General features: G+C 44.0%; 1 protein-coding gene and 1 pseudogene across 1 annotated transcript in view; one reads left to right on the top strand and one right to left on the bottom strand.

Annotated features, from left to right (window-relative positions):
- Window positions 1-16000, bottom strand: part of SKAP2 (src kinase associated phosphoprotein 2) — a 678462-nt gene that overhangs the window by 331365 nt on the left and 331097 nt on the right. The gene's annotated exons all lie outside the window — the stretch shown is intronic.
- On the top strand, window positions 4369-4487 carry LOC134930366 (5S ribosomal RNA; annotated as a pseudogene).

Below are 16000 nucleotides of genomic sequence, written 5' to 3'. Positions count from 1 at the left end.
GACACAGATCCAAAATCAAAGCAAAATGTCTTCTCCCGGCATCAGATTTCTCATGATTTGGATTTGATATAAGTCCCACCCTTGTAGTTCGGTTGCCATTTTACACAGAATGCTGCAGGAAGAGGGTGTGGGGTGAGCTGCAGTGCTACTGTGGGCTACTGTGACTGTGACTAAGGGCAGTGGGATACAGTCAGGAGCGGATCTTGGTGCGGGCAAGCAGTGCCTTCGCCCGGGGCGCTGCGGCCTGGGTGCGCGGCCGCAGTCACCCCGCAGCCAGCTCCAGGGACAGACACTAGAGGTCAGTATTGACCTGTAGTGTCTGTGCGGCGCTGCTATGGGAGAGACGTCATGACGTCTCTCCCATAGAGAGGAGCCGGCGGCCAGACGGTGCAGCAGCAGCGATTGGGAAGTAGGAGCGGGGCAGTGGTAAGTATTGTTTTTTTTAAATTTTGTGTGTGTGCACAACTACTGGGGGCAAAGAAAGAGGGGGCACAACTGCTGGGGGCAAAGAAACGGGGCACAACTACTGGGGGCAAAAAAAGAGGGGGTACAACTACTGGGGGCAAAGAAACGGGGCACAACTACTAGGGGCAAAGAAAGAGGGGGCACAACTACTGGGGGCAAAGAAACGGGGCACAACTACTGGGTGCAAAGCAAAAAGGGGCACAACTACTGGGGGCAAAGCAACAGGGGGCACAACTACTGGGGGCAAAGCAACAGGGGGCACAGTGACAGGGGGTACAACTACTGGGGGCAAATCAACTGGGGGGCACAACTACTTGGTGCAAATCTGGGGGCACAGCTACTGGTAGCATAGCTGTGGCCACGCCCCTCCCCTACGAGGCCACACCCCTATTTTTGCGCGCACAAACTGTTTTGCCGCGGGGGGGGGGGGGGGGGGGGGCGCCAGTGGAAACTTTCGCACTGGGTGCCACAAGGTGTAGAACCGGCCCTGGATACAGTGTACTAATATTAATAAATAATAATATAGAGAACAGCTACTGTGATTAAGGACAGTGGGATACGGTGTGTCACTCTCAGACTCTGTCATCAGTGGTGGGCTGTGAGCTGTGTCAATGTTAGGAAAATCATCATTAAAAAAATAAATGAAATGTGTGAGTTGTTGTTCAGGCACTGTACTTAAAAAATAATGATCAGTAGGTGCCTTCGTTACTATTACTAATAGTGATGTGAGTCGATATGGATCAGTCGATAGTAGAGTAGAAGCAGCAACCCAGTAATATTGCTGTTGCTGCTGCCAGTCATGATAGTACTTCAACATCCACTAAAGGTGACCCGGAGCGGGGAAAGTTTAAGTAAGGACACCAGAAATCTACATAATTCACAATGTTAAAAAAGAGGTAGAGGTGTCACCTTTAAAACAGACAAATCAGTGCCCCCCAAAAAGAACAACATTAAGGAGTAGATTTACCAACAATTTATTTACTAAACTAATATGAAAAAGGGTGTTTTTGCACCCTTTTCACATTATTTTAGTTTCACTTATATTAAAGGGCTTTTTGGAGCAGTTTTATCTGCCCATAGGCAGAGAAAACTGTGCAGGGACCAGGCAATGTGATCAGCTATGTCACGGCCGTAACTAGGGGGGGGGGCTAAGGGGTCACGTGCCCCAGGCGCCGGATTTCATAGGGCGCTGACAACGCTGACGCCGGACGGCTCCCTTGGCTAGCTACTCTCCCGCCCCCCGCCGCGATCCCCTCGGCTAACTACTCTCTGGCCCCCCGCCGCGATCTCCTGCTGCCGCAATCTCCTCCCGCCGCAGCCGCCGTGTTATGTTAGGGTCCCGGCGGGACTCCCGCTGCTGCTGCAAGGCTCCGACCGTCTGCGCGCCCCTCTGCCCAACCGCCTATACGCGCCTCCTACAAACAGCCCCGGCTGCCAGAGCCTCCCATACAGAAGGCGGGCATCCAGAGGTTTTGAAGACAGCAGGCTTGTCACCTTCTTCTTCAGGCAATTCTTCAGGCAAGTGGGCAATGTGAGGGGGAGAACAGGCAGGAGAAGCAGCATTTTAAGTAAATGCAGCATATGTGTTTGTTTATATATATATATATATATATATATATATATACATACACAGGTTGAGTATCCCATATCCAAATATTCCGAAATACGGAATATTCCGAAATACAGACTTTTTTGAGTGAAAGTGAGATAGTGAAACCTTTGTTTTTTGATGGCTCATTGTACACAAACTTTGTTTAATACACAAAGTTATTAAAAATATTGTATTAAATGACCTTCAGGCTGTGTTTATAAGATGTATATGAAACATAAATGAATTGTGTGAATGTACACACACTTTGTTTAATGTACAAAGTTATAAAAAATATTGGCTAAAATGACCTTCAGGCTGTGTGTATAAGGTGTATATGAAACATAAATGCATTCTGTGCTTAGATTTAGGTCCCATTGCCATGATATCTCATTATGGTATGCAATTATTCCAAAATACGGAAAAATCCGATATCCAAAATACCTCTGGTCCCAAGCATTTTGGATAAGGGAGACTCAACCTGTATATAATATTATACTGTGTTTATGTACTGTGTGTAAGATTATATATATATATATATATATATATATATATACAGTCCATGGTAGCCGGCACCCCTCTACAAATAGCGCAGCGCCTCTCCGTGCCAGAGTATAATCAAACATAAAATTCCTTGAAGAACGGCACTGGAGACTTTCATCAAATGACGAAATTTGTATTAAAGGTAGACGTTTCGGAGCTTACACTCCGTCCTCAGTACCAATTTTATTGTGTTTGGTACGGAGGACGGAGTGTAAGCTCCGAAACGTCTACTGTACCTTTAATACAAATTTCGTCATTTGCTGAAAGTCTCCAGTGCCGTTCTTTAAGGAATTATATATATATATATATTTTAAATTTTTAGACAAATTTTACTTGCAACAATGTGGTACCGCGATGGGCACGATTTTCGCACCGAGTTTTGCTAATTTATTTATGGGCCAATGGGAGGAGAAACATATGTATAACACGCAACATTTCGAAAAACATGTCATTTTATACAAAAGGTATATAGATGACATTCTGATTATCTGGGATGGCAGCTCCGATTCTTTTATGGACTTTTTTAAAATTTTACAACTCAATGATTTTAATCTGTCTTTTACTTACAATATGGATAAAAATTCAATTGAGTTCCTGGATCTGATATTAACTGGAGAGGAAGGGGCGGTCTCCACTAAAAATTATATTAAGAACGTTGATAAGAATAGCTATCTTCATTACAAGAGCAGTCACTCTAAAAAGTGGAAAAACAATATCCCCTACTCCCAATTTCATAGAATCAGGAGAAACTGCAATAAGAACGAAGAATGCGAAGCACAACTGGGAATTTACAGAAAAAGGTTCGAAGAAAAGAAGTACCCCAAAACTATACTGGACGGAGCTATGGAGAAAACAAAAAACCTGGAGAGAGAACAATTACTTACCTATAAAGAAAAAACAGAGAGGAAGGAGTCCGTCTCCTTCATAACAACTTACAACAGCCATGAACATTCCATCAGAACCTCACTAAAAACACACTGGGGTATACTTCTGATGGATCCCATCCTCAAGGAAATTCTACCTGCACAACCTGAGCTGATCTTCCGTAAATCTAGAAATCTTAAGGACATCCTCGCACCTAGTATGCTACAAGCACTACCACCAGAAGATAATCAACGCTCTCTTCCAAAATGCGTTGGTGCATATAAATGTGGACATTGCAATATCTGCAGATTCCTGAACCCGAATAGGAGGACTTTCAGTAACACTGATGGTACTAAAGAATTCAAAATTAAAGACTTTATGAACTGTAATAGCACATCAATTATTTACCTTATGGAATGCACCTGTCACAAAAAGTATGTAGGCAAAACAAAGCGGACGTTGAAAATCAGGATACAAGAACATGTACGTAGCATAAAGAATAAATTGGATACACACTTACTCTACAGACACTTTAAACAAGAACATCAGTCTAATCCGGAAGAACTGTCCTTTAAGGCGATTGAACACGTCACAAGCGGCGAAAGAGGTGGAGATCTAGCGAAGAAGTTATCCCAGAGAGAGATGTACTGGATCTTCCAGCTGAGTACTACTCATCCCTTAGGATTTAATGAAGGATATGAGATCGCACCGTTTTTATGATGAGGAGCCATTGCCTGGTCTTATTCCTTCAGTTTTATTTTCACTTCTATTTCTCTCTTCACTTTTCAGGGGCATATCGAACCCTTATACACTTAGTACTTGTTAAAATCACAATATGAAGCACTGGTTTAAATTGCCTGTCATGTTAATAAATTCAGATTGCTGTACGACTCAGTTATTTATCCACGAGATACAGTCATACCACACTGGCGGACGCCCAATCTCGCCCGATCTTGGAAGCTAAGCAGTGTAGGGCCCAAATAGTACCAAGCGGGGAACCACTTGGGAAGACTGGGTACTGTACAATGTGAGATACAATTAGCCCATGACATACCAGCAATGTTAAATATTGACATAAATACAGGCTTATTGACCACCGCTTTTATTATCGTTTAACCTCACGTAACACACTTAATCATGTTGCACAGATGAATCTGTGCAATATATGTATCGCTTTCCTACGTTCTGTCTATTACCGACGTTATTACACGCTAAATTATTATACACCAGTGCACACGGAATAACACTTCTTCTCCCTATTGTGGCATGTGCACTCTGTACTCATATACACTCCTCACTGGTTAAATACATTAAATGCACAATGCTTTTAATAAATGTACTTTGCACCGTTTAATATATTGGCCTTATACTAATGAAAATAATTATATATTTAAATGCTTCACTAATATGTAAATAGCCTAGTTAGAGGCTTAATTCTCTTTCTATGCATATATAGATTTCTAAAAATCAAGTATCAAGCAGCATGAACTCCTTTCAATATAACCTTCCTTTTGCTCCAATTCTATAATGAACTTAAACAACTTATTAATCTCTGCTTTATTTGTGTTTTTTATGTAATTCGGCAAATAGCTGAAAACACCACTGAATGAACGTGTCCTGCCTAATATGGCTTCTTAAAGATGGCCGCCTGTGATGATTGACAACACTATCGATCCAATCACCACTAAGACACAAGCAACACAGCGCCCACACAGTTATGCTGTTGTCAGAAACGGAACGCCGTGCGCATGCGCTGTTACACACACAGGAAGTGGGGCAGCGCAACGTCTGCAAAGAGACGCGAGGACCGGAAACGGGGCATCGCGCGCATGCGCAGTACGCGGAATCGGACACAGGAAGCGGGGCGGAAGTGGGGCAAAAAGCGCTCCTGGACATATTTTTCTTCACTTCATGTTATAACACTGGTTGAGACACTCGTTTTTTAATTAAATTCATCCTATGTAGATTAAGCCCTCTAGATCTGTCTCTGGCTATATATAGATCTTATTTTTTATGATGCCTTAGTTAATTGCTTAACTAAATAGTCCCTAACAGGAAGTGATGTCATAGTTACATTTCTAATCACCCTGGCTATAAATAGAATGTCTGCTCAGTAGCCCTTTACCCCTTGATGAAGTCAGATGGACGAAACGCGTTGGGTATACCTCAAGTGACCTCCCTTTTCTAAGATAAGCACCTTCTCTTATCTAAAAATATTTTTATATACTTTTATAGTTCCAGTTATGTTTTCTATGTTTTAATTGGTTTAAACTCATGTTTTAACTTCAATCCTTTTTATTTTTTATTTTTTCTTGACTTTTTATACCACCCCTAAAAATACACATTTTTCTTATTGTTATTATATGTTTTTTAATAATAAATACCCCCCTGTTTTTTAAAAAGAAAGATACGTATTTTATCGTTTCTTCACATATATATCCTTTAATGTGTAGACACTGTGAGTCGCTATTACCCCTACCCTCCCTTGCACATTTTTAACTAACAGGCAGCTTATCACTGCCTATCTATTGGGGTCAGCTGACACCTTTTATTCGTAAAGGAGTGACTACACCTCTGGTTAATACATTTTATGTATACACTTTTAATTTTATAACCGGTCTATACACCTATACTTGTGGCGCCATACTCTCACCACGCCATATATATATATATATATATATATATATATATATATCTGTACATGGAGAGCCGGCACAAGTGTGGAAGTGTGCCCGGGTGCAGTCAAGTAAAATGTCCAGCAAACGAGATGCGGCACTCACGGGTTCTAATGTTAGCTGTGCGCAGCAGGTTTTCCTGGCTTGTCAATGTTTCATTTATTCATATAAATTTTGTTTATTTGAATTAATGAAACGTTGACAAGCCAGGAAAACCTGCTCCGTACGGCTTACGGGGGTCATTCCGAGTTGTTCGCTCGTTATTTTTTTCTCGCAACGGAGCGATTAGTCGCTAATGCGCATGCGCAATGTCCGCAGTGCGACTGCGCCAAGTACATTTGCTATGCAGTTAGGTATTTTACTCACGGCATTACGAGGTTTTTTCTTCGTTCTGGTGATCGTAATGTGATTGACAGGAAGTGGGTGTTTCTGGGCGAAAACTGGCCGTTTTATGGGTGTGTGCGAAAAAACGCTACCGTTTCTGGGAAAAACGCGGGAGTGGCTGGAGAAACGGAGGAGTGTCTGGGCGAACGCTGGGTGTGTTTGTGACGTCAAACCAGGAACGAAACTGACTGAACTGATCGCAGTGGCAGAGTAAGTCTGGAGCTACTCAGAAACTGCTAAGAAGTGTCTATTCGCAATTCTGCTAATCTTTCGTTCGCAATTTTGATAAGCTAAGATTCAGTCCCAGTAGGCGGCGGCTTAGCGTGTGCAAAGCTGCTAAAAGCAGCTTGCGAGCGAACAACTCGGAATGACCCCCTACATTAGGACCCGTGAGTGCCGTATCTCGTTTGCTGAAATATATTGTATGGGTTGGGTTCATGTGACCGGTGGTTGGGAGACCGCCGGTCACCATACCGACGCCGAGAACCCAGTTATTAGATGGCTGGCGGGGGCGAGCACAAAAAGCTCCTTGCTGGATTCTATTCCCACTCTATGGGTTTCGTTGAATAGTGCCTGTTGGTTGGCATGCCGAGGGGCGGGCTGTTCACTGTTTGGGGTCCCGGCGTTGGTATAGTGACTGGTGGCCTCCCGACTGCCAGTCACATAACTGCATCCCCTATATATCTATATATACTGTATAATGTTAATGAGGGGTACTATTATCTAATGTGAATAATGATGCACTACTGTGCGGCGTAGGTTGGATTTTCTCTCATTTCATTTCTTAATTTTTAATGTAATGTTTCTCTTTGTTTTGTTTAGTTTTTTTGGGGGGTGGGGAGGTGGGGTGGCGCTAAATGACTGCCTTGCCCCGGGTGCCGAAAATCCTAGTTTCGGCCCTGGATATGTGTGTCCAATGAACAGACAAGCTGATCACTGTAGAATTTTTTTTTCTTTTAAAGTACAAGAAATAAAAAAATCATACTCACCTACACAGGGACTGGTAATTGATGCTCCGGTGTGGGCTGCCAGTCATCGAGGCTCCCTGATGCCCCTGTGACCCCCGGTGCAGTAAAGTGATGCTTCAAAGTGGCAGCTCTCTTTACAGTACCAGAGGTCACAGCAACAGGGAGCGCCAATGACCGGCAGCCCTCCAGGAGCACCGATCCCTGGGTCTGGTGAGTATGAGCGCAGCGTTGTGGGGGTAGCAGCATGGAGGAAGGTAGTTGCAACAGGGGGGGGGGGTCTGGAAGTGGCAAAAGCAGTAGTGATGTCAGCAGCGTCACATATGCAGCACATACTCTGGGTGTTTTTTACAAAAAATACCCCGTATGTCTGCGGAGTGGCATTGCAGGGATAGAACTTTCTCGCAAGCTCTGTCCCTGCATACAATTATTGATATATCCATGCAATGTAATCAATATTCACATTGCAGATTGGGCTGATGTTAACACTTCACATCTGCATCCTCAGATGCGGATGGTGATAAATTGGCCCGTAAGGCTGAAAAACAAACTGTGTGTTCATAAATTCCTGAAGAGAGTCTAGTGGTGTCCAAGTTAGCCATGTGTGAGTCTGACAATTCTGACATTGTACTCATAGAGAATCCTCTTTCCACCATTTCTGCACCCTCTGCAAATGTGGGGATGAGCAGTACAAGTAAAGATAGTGATGATGATATAATAGAAATTGAGGATGCTAGTGTGGAAATGCAACTTGATGAGGGGGTTATTTGTGTGCTATCTGACGTTTAAGAGGATGTTGATGTTAAGGATGTTGTTTGTGCAAGTCAGCCAGAAGTGGCAGCAGCTCTTGCTCATGATAAAAAGAAAGCCATTGTCATGCCTGGCCATATTTTTACCCATATCCTGACATTTGTGAAGGCATCTGTTCCATTTGTGAGGCCAAAGTTAGTAGAGGTAGGGATGTTAACCATCTAGGTACCTTCTCCCTTTTACATCATATGCAGCGAGTTAATTAAAATTATTTTACTAAATGATAATAATTTAAAAATAATAAGAAGCACTTCATCATCAGCTAGCAGAAGTTTGGACCAGCACATCTCCACTGACAAGACCCCCATCATCAACATCCTCATTAATGATTGGGAGTAATCCTTACAAAAAATTGTTTTGTGGGGCCCCAAACAAAGCAAGGACTTCAGAAAAAGGAAGCCTCTGTCACTGAAGTGCTTGGTTTGTTAAACTGTGCATGTCCATTTTAATATCAAACATAAAGGTGAATGAGAGGGCCCAAGGACAATTCCATCTTGCACCACTTTTCTTTTCATATTGGACTGTATTTTTTTTGGGGGGGGGGGGGGCGGGGGGGGGGGCATTTGGCACAGTCTTGCATAGACAAACATTTTTTGGGGTTATTGTTTTAATGCATTACTAATTTGCAACACATTTTTAACCAGAAAAGATTACAATGTTAATACAAAGGTCAAGGATTACTGACAAGGGTTGAAGAGCAATGTTGATAGTCGAGGATTCCTGACAAGGGTTGAAGAGCAATGTTAACAGTCAAGGATTCCTGACTAGGGTTGAAGAGCAATGACAATAGTAAAGGATTCTGAACTAGGGATGAAGAGCAATGAGTATAGTCAAGAAGTCCCGACAAGAGTTAAAGAACATACAGTAGGTGGCAAACCTGCTGGCCATACTACGCCCAATAAATTTAATTAAAATAACGAATCAATCAATCCTTTATTCCTTTACCTGCCTTTCACTATATACATACTCCACCTCCATTTCCCTTGACTGCCCTGTGGCCTCTTTTGAAAACTTTCATTCTATACGGTCATATAGTTTATTAAACTGCCATAATTTCTGCCACTGGTGTGCTGCAATGTTTCATAGATATGCTGTATTCTTAACTGCCGTGTGTTTGTGCCACTGCTTTGACGCTTCATTTATCCAGTCAGCCTTTGGCCTACGTTGGTGCACAATATAGTGAGCTGTGAGGTGATCAAAATTTACTGGAAATGACTGGAAATTTATGTTATTGATTATGTTTATGTTAATAATACTGTAGGCACAAAAACAGATACAAATTACATGATTTAGCTGTTTTTGTGAATAAAATAAAAAACATACAAATCCAAAACTAAACCATGTGAAAGTGGTTCAGCAAAAAGATGAAAGCAGACCCCAAAATCAAATCCAAAACACAAGGGTCGGTGCACATCTCTAATATATATATATATATATATATATATATATATATACGCCAAGGTAATCCGCAGCACTCGGTAATAAATGAAGAGAGATATGGCAGAATAACTGCAGTTATTCTGCCATATCTCTCTTCATTTATTACCGAGTGCTGCGGATTACCTTGGCGTATATATTGGATTTCAGCAAGAAATACCTAACGCTGGCACCGGGACTGGTAATCACTTTATTTGGAGTGCTCTCCGTGCATTGTGTGATATATATATATATATATATATATATATACACATACATACATACATACATACATACATACTAGTGCTTGCATGGATGTCTGTTATTGCTCAGCGGAACTAATTACACAAAGACAGTAGTGCCATCTAGTATTGATATATTTTATATTGATCACAAAATTTCTTTGTAATCAATATTTGGAGTTTTTCCTTCAGGGATTAACATAAAAAGATGCTTGGGGCTACAAACTCATGAGCCAGATCACGTAAAGCTACCCATGGGAGAAGCAACTGGTGCTGAGATCTACACCTGCAGCCCTGAGCATTTGCCCCTGCAAAAACATAAACTTGCAACGTGCGTATCAATAGCGTGAAGTATTTGATACCAAGTTAATATCTTAAAAAAAACTTGCTGTATAACAGTATTAATGTTTCAATAATATTGTATTTAAAAAACAAAGTTTTGTGTACATAAATGTTATGAGTCTATTATTTTGCTAAAAATCAGTGACATCACTAAAACACCTACTGATTAGGAAATCACGCTCTAAGGCCGACTTCCTCCACTTCAAATTTATGCTCTCATCCTACTTTGCTGCCCTTACCCTCTCTAAACAATCTTACTTCAAAAACCTCATCTTCCCACAATCCTCAAATACCCGGCGCCTCTTTGCCACTGTCAGCTCACTCCTCTGCCCACCCCCGCCTCAACTCCCCTCTTCACTTTCTGCTCTTGACTTTGCCACCTCATTCACATCCAATATTGACTCCATTTGTCAGGACATAACATCCCACCAGAACCTGAGCAACCCCCCTCCTCCATTTTCCGACCCCACCTCTCCTTTCGGAGTCCTTCCCTCCTACCAACTCTAACATCTTTCTTCCCTGTATCTGGAGGGGAAGTCTCATCGTCCTCATCTGGTCCTCACCCCCCTCCACCATCCCATTTGACCATATTCCCTCCCGCCTTCTCTGCTTCCTTTCTTCTTCTGCCTGTTCCCATCTTGCCCATCTACTCAATCTCTCACTCTCATCAGGCACTGTCCCTTCTGCCTTCAAGCATGCACTTGTCTCCCCTATTCTTAAAAAACCCTACTCTTGATCCAACCAATCTCTCCAACTACCGACCCATCTCTGTTCTCCCTTTTGCCTCCAAACTCCTTGAGCGTATTGTCTACAACCACCTCAGTGTCTTTCTTTCTTCCCACGCACTTCTTGTCCCTTTCCAGTCTGGTTTCCGTCTTCTGCACTCCACTGAAACTGCCCTCACGAAAGTCTGAAATAAATATACCAAGTAGGCGCTTGACCAGGACAATTTAGTAAAAATAGGATTTTAATACCTTCCGGTAAATCCTTTTCTCTTAGTCCGTAGAGGATGCTGGGGTCACTTCACGAACCATGGGGTATAGACGGGATCCGCAGGAGACATGGGCACATTAAGACTTTCAAAGGGTGTGACCTGGCTCCTCCCTCTATGCCCCTCCTCCAGACTCCAGTTTAAGGAAACTGTGCCCAGGCAGATGGACATTTCGAGGAAAAGGATTTATTGTTAAACCACGGTGAGCATCTTACCAACTGACACCTCAAGCATGCCGCAGAACGTGGCATTCAATAGAATACAAGCCAACGGCATGAAGAATTTTCAGCACTATGCTAACAAAAACCGTAACACAACCTGTGTGAAACCACAACCAATAACTGCAGATACAGTACGCACTGGGACGGGCGCCCAGCATCATCTACGGACTAAGAGAAAAGGATTTACCGGTAGGTATTAAAATCCTATTTTCTCATACGTCCTAGAGGATGCTGGGGTCACTCAAGAACCATGGGGTTTATACCAAAGCTCTAGAACGGGCGGGAGAGTGCGGATGACCCTGCAGCACCGATTGACCAAACTTAAGGTCTTCATCGGCCAAGGTGTCAAACTTGTAGAACTTTGCAAATGTGTTTGACCCCGACCAAGTAGCTGCTCGGCAAAGTTGCAATGCTGAGACCCCCCGGACAGCCGCCCAGGATGAGCCCACCTCTCTAGTAGAATGGGCTTTCACCGATACCGGTAACAGCAATCCAGCCGTGGAATGAGCGTGCTGAATGGTGTTCCAGATCCAGCATGCAATGATCTGCTTGAAAGCAGGACACCCAACCTTGTGGGGAGCATACAGGACAAACAGAGCCGCTATTTTCCTAATCTGAGCTGTTCTGGCGACATAAATCTTCAAAGCTCTGACTACATCCCGTGATTTTGCCTGAGCGAAGGCGTCAGAAGCCTCAGGCACCCCAATAGGTTGGTTGATGTGGAAAGAGGAAACCACCTTCGATAGAAATTGCTGACGTGTGCTCAATTCAGCTCTATCTTCTGGGAAGATCAAATAAGGTCTCTTGTGAGACAAGGCCGCTAACTCAGACACCCGCCTTGCAGATGCCAAGGCCAACAGGATGACCACTTTCCAAGTGAGGAATTTCAACTCCACCTTCCGGAAAGGTGTAAACCAATGTGATTGAAGGAACTGCAACACCACATTACGATCCCAAGGTGCCCCTTGAGGCACAAATGAAGGTTGAACGCGCAACAAGTCTTTCGCGCAAAACTGAACTTCCGGAAGGGAAGCTAATGTTTCAGAAAGAAAATTGCCAATGCTTAAAACTGGACCATAATGGAGTCCAACTGCAGTCTGCATTTCCCCCAGCCTGTAGGAAACTGAGAAAAACGCCCTAACTGAAGCACTTCCGTTGAAACGTTCTTGGATTCACACCAAGACACATAGTTTCTCCAAAAACGGTGGTAATGTTTAGACGTTACTCCTTTCCTTGCCTGAATAAGAGTGGGGATGACTTCCTTGGGAATATCCTTTCTGTTAGGATTCGGCGCTCAACAGTCATGCCGTCAAATGTAGCCACGGCAAGTCTAGGTACACGCACGGTACCTACCACAGTAGGTCCTAGCGAAGAGGAAAAGGCCCAGGATCTTTTAATGATCAACTCCTGAAGATCTGGGCACCAAGCCCTCCTTGGCCAGTCTGGGGCAGTGAAAATTGCCCGAACCGTTATTCTTATTATTATCCCGAGAACTTTTGGGATCAGTGGAAGTGGAAGGAATACTCTGACCGGAATAGCCACTGGGTCACCAGAGCATCTACTGCTATTGCTGAGGGTCTCTTGACCTGGAACAATTTTTCTGAAGCTTCTCGTTGAAACGAGAAGTCATCCTGTCTACTGGAGGAACTCCCCAAAGACTTGTCACCTCTGCGAAGACTTTTTGGTGGAGGTCCAACTCTCCCGGACGTAGAGCGTGTCTGCTGAGGAAGCATGCTTCCCAGTTGTCCACCGGAATGAAAATTGCTGACAGAGCCCTTACATATTTTTCTGCCCAGTGGAGGATCTTCGTCACCTCTGCCATTTCCGCTGCTTTTTTGCTGTTACCTTATCCAACTGGATCTGCACGGGGTGATCTTGAAGAAGATGTACTGCCTGTTGAAGGCCGTTGTAAATGGCTCTCAATTCCAGCATATTCATGTGAAGGCAGGCTTCCCAACTTTAGCATTTTTCTTGGAAGATTTTCTCTTGAGTGACAGCTGCCCAGCCTCGGAGACTTGCATCCGTGGTTACCAGGACCCAGTCCTGAATCCCGAACCTGCGTCCCTCTTGTAAGTGCGAGGTGTGGAGCCACCACAGGAGCAAAATCCTGGCTTTTGACAACAGGATTATCTTCCAGTGCATGTGTAGGTGGGAACTGGACCCCTCGTCCAACAGGACCCACTAGAACACCTTGGCAAGGAACCTGCCAACTGAATGGCCTTGCAGGCCGCAACCATCTTTTCTAATGTATTGATGGATTGACACTCCAGCTGGTCTCGGAATTTGTATGACCAGAGTCTGGATCTCCAGAGCCTTTTCCACTGGAAGAAAAACTCTCTGTAGTATCTAGTATTATTCCCAAAACTGACAACTGCGTCGATGGGCCATCAGTGATTCTGGCAAGTTCAGGAACCAACCCTGTTGTTGAAGAACTGTCAGGGAGGGTACAACATTTTGCACCAACTGGTTTCTTGATCTCGCCATTATCAGGAGACCGTCCCAGTACGGGATAAATGTGACTCCGTACTAGAGAAGGAGAACAATCATTACCGCCATCACCCTGGTGAAATTGGTAATGACCATCCTGAATAGCAAACCTCAGGTAAATCTAATGCGGAGGAAAATGTAATTAGACCTCCTTTATTCTTTTTTCAGATTGGATCTCACTGCCCTGAGAGATTCCATCTTGGATTTGAATTTCTTTAAATAGAAATTAAGGGATGTCAGCTTTAGGATTGGTCTGACCTAGCCGTCTGGCTTCGGGAGCACAAAGAGGCTTGAATAACAGCCTACTCCCTATTGTGACAGGGTACACCAGGACCATGACCTGATCCTGATACAACTCTTGTGTTGCGTCGCATACTACCTCCCCGTCCGGAGGAGAATCGGTAATAATGAAGAATTAGTGAGGGAAAATGCCCGGAAACTCCAGTATGCACCCTTGGGACACTATTCGTAAAACCCACAGGTCCAAGTCAGTTCCAGGACCGACTGAAAAGTTTTAGACGTGGCCCCACCGGTGTGGGCTCCTGCAAGAGAGTCCCAGCGTCATGCGGTGGATCTGGCAGAAACAGAGGATGATTTCTGCTCCTGTGACCTTGAAGAGGCTGCTGACCTCTTCCCTTTTCTCCTTCCTCTACCTGCAAAGAAAAAAGGGGAAGCCATATCTATTGGGCCGACATGACTGCATCCGACAATTATGCGTCATCATCCGTTGTGAGGGAACATAGGCCCAGAGGGTAGACTTACCAGCGGCATCCGCCGAGATCAAATAAACTAGGCCGTCACCAGGCTTCACCTTCATCGGGAAGAGACTCCATATCTTCTCGGAGTCAGCCTCAGCATTCCATTGGTGAATACACAACGCACTCCTAGCCGAGACCGCCATGGAATTGGCCCGCGAACCCAAGAGTCCTCTATCCCTTGTAGTCACCCGAAAGCATGCTGCAGCGTCCTTGATATGACCCAACGTAAGGAGTATCCCATCTCTCCCCAGGGTATCTATAACGGATGACCAGGCAACCGACCGTTTTTTAATACTACTACTCCCCCATGCGCATGTAATGGCAGGACTAATTAACGTAGTCGTGGACACATAACTAGAATATAACGTAGCTTCCTACATACGATCCGCTGGATTTGTGACAGGGTCCCGTGCAGAACAGGGGGCGACTCCCACTTTATTCTGTCCGCGCTGGGAAAAAGAAATAACCAATCAGAATCCTCATGAGGATTTGAAACCATCTTGTCAGGGCTGACCCAGACTTTCTCACATAGAGCTCTCAGCACATGAGAAGGAGGCACGATACCTCAGCTTTCATTATTATATATATATACATATCCACACATAGACCCTTCTGTCAAGAACAGCCAGGGTCCTCAGTGACGTCTTTAATGTGCACTACTCATGTACTGAATGCTCTTTTTTTTATTTTATTTTTAGCGGAACTAATCAGGAAACATTATGGTCGACATAGGAAACAGTATCCGTGTCAATATCAGGGCAAATAACAGGGCATAATAACATTTTTGCTACCCCGAGGGGTCTGCGGGAAATATAGCTATGAACATGACATCCATAGATATTTTTACGTCTGTGTCTGGGACACAGATTTAAGCAACCTTACTATATATATATCAATATACATACATATACATACATGTATAGCCCTCATGCATCACATTATCATGCAAATTTTTGCCCAGTCAGATATTGGTTGTGCCGACAGGGCCACCCACACACGTTTGTGTCCCCCATATAGTTTTCTCTTGGGAAAAACATTCATCTACCGACATGTTGACACACATGTACCAAGTACCATCAGGAGTCGGCGGTGCCGACTTTGTGGGAAGAGCACTCAGCCTCAGACATGCCGACATACGTGTACCAAACACCCACCGACATTACACTGGGCTATAGGGGACATACCCACAGTAAGTCTGTCAGGTAGACACAGAGGGAGTTTTCCAGCTCACAACCCAGCGCTCAATCCC

The sequence above is a fragment of the Pseudophryne corroboree genome, chromosome 5 (genome assembly GCF_028390025.1).
Source record: "Pseudophryne corroboree isolate aPseCor3 chromosome 5, aPseCor3.hap2, whole genome shotgun sequence".
In the NCBI taxonomy this organism is placed as follows: Eukaryota; Metazoa; Chordata; class Amphibia; order Anura; family Myobatrachidae; genus Pseudophryne; species Pseudophryne corroboree.
Note: the sequence above shows the minus strand (reverse complement) of the source record. Positions and strands in the feature narration are given on the sequence as shown.